Source organism: Diplotaxodon limnothrissa, unplaced genomic scaffold (assembly GCF_057381915.1).
Source record: "Diplotaxodon limnothrissa isolate DT_005_m unplaced genomic scaffold, D_limnothrissa_male_GT1.1 unmapped_scaffold_4, whole genome shotgun sequence".
In the NCBI taxonomy this organism is placed as follows: domain Eukaryota; kingdom Metazoa; phylum Chordata; class Actinopteri; order Cichliformes; family Cichlidae; genus Diplotaxodon; species Diplotaxodon limnothrissa.
In genome coordinates, this window is record NW_028188558.1 from 1628156 (window position 1) to 1634155 (window position 6000).

At 43.3% G+C, this 6000-nt stretch overlaps 1 pseudogene; it reads left to right on the forward strand.

The window, feature by feature from the left end:
* The first annotated feature begins 2680 nt into the window (after positions 1-2680).
* LOC146606860 (histone H1-like) lies at positions 2681-3774 on the forward strand (annotated as a pseudogene).
* The last annotated feature ends 2226 nt before the right edge of the window (positions 3775-6000 follow it).

Consider the following 6000-nt stretch of genomic DNA (forward strand, 5'->3'; position numbering starts at 1 on the left):
ACGTCTGTTCTAGTCTAAGTGCTCTTTGGTTAGATGAACTGCAGGACTTCCTCACCGTGTTATCTAGGATGAACCATCTAGGGTGAGGGGGAGGCTACCCTCTTCCTGACCAAGGATGTTTAACCCTTTGATCAGCAACACACACACACACACACACACACACACACACACACACACACACACACACACACACACACACACACACACACACACACACACACAGGCAAGGTACTCTTTGTTTGTATGTAGACGTCGTATGTTAATGAACCTATGCATATTCATGTAACCTCAATAAAAGGGCAGTGTTACAGGAGGACGGACGAGACCAACTGGAGTCAAGCGGTTGTCCGGTTCTCTCCCGTGCACGAGTACCATGAAGAAGTTTGCCTATTTGTGTCTTGCTTAGCAGTGTAATTATATTGTCTTAACGTTCCAGCGAATAGGTTTATGCTACAAACCTAACATTAATTGGTCCTTCGAGAGCCGGAGCCCTGGAATCGCATTCACCGAGGGGGGGAGAGGCACGCTGAAAGGCTGACGTCAGCCAGGAAGTTCCTGTGGATTCGCGGTCTGTCTTTTCTCCTCGATGAATGACGGTCGGCGGGATTCGGGCTGATATTACACTCTAAGCAACGCCAAGTAAGTTTAAAGAGGCCGACTCTATAACCGTGTCGTTGTGCAGTCTCCGCCACTGTGTGAGGCGTTGAGAAGAGGCCGACTCTATAACCGTGTCGTTGTGCAGTCTCCGCCACTGTGTGAGGCGTTGAGAAGTTCGCTACTTTGTGTAGCGATACCCGGGTTCCTTGCTACTTTGTGGAGCAAGAGGTTCCTCGCTACTTTGTGTGGCTAGAGGTGAGTTCTCCGCCGCTTTGTGGGGCGTTGAGAAGTTCCGCGGGGTCCAGACTGTGCTGGACGATAGGCCTATTTTGTGTTGTTTTTGTTGTCGTTGTCATTGTTGTCATCGTTGTTGTTGTTGTGTGTGAGTGTGTGCGGAGCAGAACATGTGGTCTGTGACACCGACTGTTGTTGTTATCTTGGGTTTCTAAGCAACCAAGAGTGAGTCGGAGGGAGACAGACGTTTGTGCTGGACTTTGCTCCTGGCAGCACAAAGTATTTATGTAAAAAAGAGAGAGAGCGACGGCTCCACAGCTGCGCGGGTTCACGCGAGCGCGGTCACGCGGGTTTCACGCGGACCTGAGCCGTGCGGTTAATCGCAGGCTTAAAAATGGAAGAGATTAAAATGTTAGAAGTTTTCAGAAAACACACCAGCCTTGAAGAGCGTGTGGAGAAGGCCAGCCCACATCAGCAGCTATGCTCTGGTGGGTGGCTGTCCCCCCACCCCTTGCTGACACAAAACGTTAACTCTTCAGCCTGTGTGCCAGACCATAGACGTAATTGAGGTGGATAGTTGTTAAAAGTCATCTACATTACGCTTGTGATTGCTTAAATTCAGTACGATGACATGTGAGGTGAAGTGATATAGGTAAATATTTAAACTAATGAAGTGCATAGAGGCACTTGACCTGTGTGGAAGACTTTCGTCTTATTATGAGCCATTGTTGAGATATAGAGCACATCTGTGAAAACAACTAATATGCTCAACCCTGTATGAAACATCTAAAAGTACATGATGGAGAAGCTGAGTTGAATATGAAAGTGTAAGACTTTGCCGCTGTGGGCAGAGCAACTACTGTGTGATGTTGCGTTGCGGTTTTTTTTTTTCTTCTGAGCTGATGAGCAGGCTACATCTGTCTGAGCTGTCTGAGAACTACTCTAAGAGAGGGAAACAGCGCTATGATAACTGTGATAACTGGAGTGTGCAACGTTTCCATGAGCAGTTTTCCTGCATCTTGACTTGTGTGTAGAGTGTTCATAACATCAGCATCATGTTTTTGATTATTTGTTTGTTGGGTTGAAAAATAGTTAAATAAACTGGTGATCATATTTACGGATCACCATGGCACATATCATCAGCCATGTGATTTATTTTTGCAGATGACAAAGTGAGTGTGAATGTGTCTGACATCACAGTGTTTTTGTGCACTGTGTAAGAGTAATTGCCTTTGATTGTGAGTGACAGCGGTGATTTTGCAGGTCACCAGCTATTGTAAATAAAAAAAAAAAAAAAAAAAAAAGAGTGAATAAGAGGGAGAATTTATATTGTAGAAAAAAATGATCATAGGAAAAAGGTTTTGTGTTGATCAACCAAAAAAAAAAACAACTATAATTTCATTTTCTGCTTTTAAGAAAGGACTGTTCACAAAAACACAGAGCGAGAGAGAGAGAGAGATATGTGTTGATTAAGCAGTGATGATAATAATGAAATGTCTTAGTTGTCACTTTCAGGTGAAAAGCAGACCTGAATCAATTTTCCACATGCAGCGGTCGGAAGAAAGTTATAGTTTAACATCATTGGAAACATGCAGGCCAAGTTTCTGGCTGACTTATTTACAGTGCCATGTGTTTCTCAACCTCACAAGCGAGCTCACTCCTCCCTGAAGATAAGGAATGCAGCTCCATGATAAAGAGACAGCAGCAAGTCCTGAGCACAAAAAGTCCCAGCAAAGCAGCAGCAATGTGGATAAACAGCAGCAGAAGAAAGCAAACCCATCTTCCTGTCTGATTGGATGAATTCCACGGAGGGGCGAGCAAGATGGCGGTGGCGGCATGTTGAAATGCTCAAAAAGGACTGAGTGACTCGGGCAAGCCACATGCAGCTAGCATGCTGGCTAGCGACATGAAAGAAATGGACCCTTCATGATGCGTTCAACGTGCCAGCGCTGTGGTGGGAAAGGCTCCATCATAAACACGCCCTGCGCCCTGCGCCGAGGTTCAGGCCAAGAAGAAGAAGACGATGACTTCCAAGCCCAAGAAGGTCAGCCTCAGCGTGGGCGAGCTGATTGTGAAAGCCGTGGCCGCTTCCAAGGAGCGCAACGGCCTGTCCGTGGCCGCCCTCAAGAAGGCTCTGGCTGCCGGAGGCTACGATGTGGACAAGAACAAGGCCCGTGTCAAGACCGCCATCAAGAGTCTGGTGGCGAAGGGCACTCTGGTGCAGACCAAGGGCACCGGGGCCTCCGGATCCTTCAAGATGAACAGGGTTACTGAGACCAAAGCTAAGACGCCTGCCGCGGCCAAAGCCAAGAAACCGGCAGCAGCTGCTAAGAAGTCGCCCAGGAAGGCAGCAGCAGCAGCACTTCAGCCACTAGCACGAAGTCAACCGCATCAGAGGACAATAGTGAGAGTGGCTGTGACTTCACTGTGCATGTGAAGAAAACGTTTGAGGAGAACTGAACAGTTGGAGTTTGACATTTGCCACCTGTGGAGTAAAATGGCAAGAAGAGACAGTGGGACACAGGACAAAGCTGAAGGAGAACTGCCGGCTGTTGGACTGTTGAAGTGGGAGAGGACAACAGAGTGAGAAGACTAGGTGAGAACACATAGGAATTATTTAATGTGGGAAATCAAAATTTGGGTTAGCAAACCTGGGGAAAAGAAAACTGACTGCTTAAGTTGGAAAATTGAGACGGAGTCTGAAACATTGCGAAAATAGAAACATATACAAAATCACACACACACAAGCACAACATGCATTAACCCTACTAACAATTCCAAACACAAAATGACTCATGAAGACTCATAGCACATTAGTTAAGAAATGATTAAATAATAGCAGAGAAATGTGTAGGAAAGGCAGCTTTAAGAACATGCTCTGCTGGAGATGCAGCTCCACAGACATGCATTAGACCTGCCTAATAACACAAACACATGTAATGAAAATTAGCTTGTTATCTTTCATCAGTGTTAAATTAGTGTCAATTTAGCAGACACTTGTTATCAAATGCTGAATTTATCCTAAAGAAAAAAAATTGACTCTCCAAGTTGCAGGACAACAATTTAACTTTTGTGAGAAAAAAGATCCTGGTTTGACCAACCAGTGATCAGACAATAAATTTAGTTGTTAAAATGGTAAATTGGGAGAAGCTTCCTGCTTGATTGAGGCAGCACATGTAATTTACTGTATGAGGGAAATTGTCTTTTGTGATACTATTTTGAACATGCTTTTCTGTCGTCCTGTCAACTTAGTGGGTTAATAGCTGATATGCAAATTAGTTGATCGGTTTTAGATTAATGAAAGGTGACTGAATTCTAGTATGAGTGAATGAGATGTGTTGGAGTTGTTGTGTGTTGAGTAGAGACTCTAAAACACTGAGTTTCCTGCTTTGATGTGCGAGTGAATCCTGTATTTAGATACACAACTCTGAATACGTCAGAACAGACTGTTTTGTGAAGTGCATGACAGCATGTCACATGTTTTATGATGAAGGGAAAAGGAAAATTGAATAAAATAGATCTGTGGCCTAAATGAGTGAAGAGCACAGACCTGGTAATTAAACTCATAGCTAATAAGACATTAGGATTATGTTGTGTGTTGTGCAGCTGATGGTTGATTTGGAGTGAATCTAGCTGATGATTTTTCTTTTGTTGTGAAGTTGAGCCTGCCGATTAGTATGATGGTATGATAAACCATGCTAATGGTATGATTTACCCTCCTGAGATGAGGAGCTTGTGTCATGACTTAACAAGGCCTTTTTATTTTGATACTTTCACAGTGCACTGAAAGTTTTGTTTGATAATCTCTGTTCTTTAAGCAGATCTGCACGTCGGGAATTAAAAGCGCTACACGTCGTCGAGAAAATTGTGCCAAGTGAGTTCTCCACATTTAAATGGACTCTGGAGAAAGCCACTTATTTGGGACAATTATTAAATGACAGTCCCAGTCCAAAAGGATTCAGCGATGTAATCCAAACTAAAGTTCTTCTTTTTCTTTTTGAAATGACGTCATTTTGCTGAGAGTGGAAACTAAATGCGACGATAGGTTCCACTATCAGCAAAGAAAGAAAGAATGAATGCATGAATGAGTGAGTGAAAGGAAAACAAACTGACTGACTGGTAAAAGCTGACAAAAGCTGACAAGACTTTACTGATGTAACACGACTGTGTGAAGTTGACCCCCGCCTGGCAGGGGTGCAGATGAGTCTGTGTGTGCTTCCCTTTACAGGAGCAGAAAGATGACAGCAACACTCGAGGTTGCGTGATGATTTAACATTTTAAATGCCATTTTCTGTGTCTGTGAATTTACTATGTGTGCGTCATTCACTAGCTTGTGTGCTCACAGAGATATCTGTGACAAAGTATGCATACGCCTGCGCAAGCGCTAACATTTGCATTTTTGTTTTTACAGCATTACGGTTCTTCATGTGTTTGATCATGTGATTTATAGGAATACTGGCTAATGTTTCTCTACTACAAGATTTCTGGGTTTATGTGTGAAGAAAACTGTAGTTACAGGCATATGTTGATGGAGAAATTAATATAGTTTGAGACATACTGTGATGAGACCAGTGTTACTGTTTCCACAGCGAGTGTTAACTTTATGGTGTTTTATGGCACCTCTAGAATCTGTTGACCTGTGTCTGACCTCCGTCTGACTACAGTCAATGTGTATTGCTAATGTTTGTTTCTTTGAGAATGCTGTAGTAGATTCAGCTGAAGCGGACAAGTGACATGGGTAAAACAAATAAGAGATTACGGTATTTATGGAATAGTTTATTATGGGCTCATTTGCTGGCCACTTTTGAACCCATAATAATAATATATGAGTGGAGTGACTTTGCTTAAGAGAAGTCACTGATTACATTAATGTTAACGGAGTACATGGGATAATCCATGTCTGAGGTGAATTAGGGTAATAGTTGTAGTTACTGATTTGAGAAAACCTGCACATGACACTTGTCTTGCTGATGTTGAATGCTTATTACTCTTATGATACAATTGTTTACAGGTATGAAGTTTGATTTCACTTCCAGATTTTGCTTTCCAGGCCGTGATGGTGTGTATGCAGGCTCCTGGGAGAGCCAGGTGTTAAGCAAACTTAATATGCAACACACGCTAACATCTTTTATTGCAGGGTTACGGAGCTACTCCAGAGGAGATGCCCTG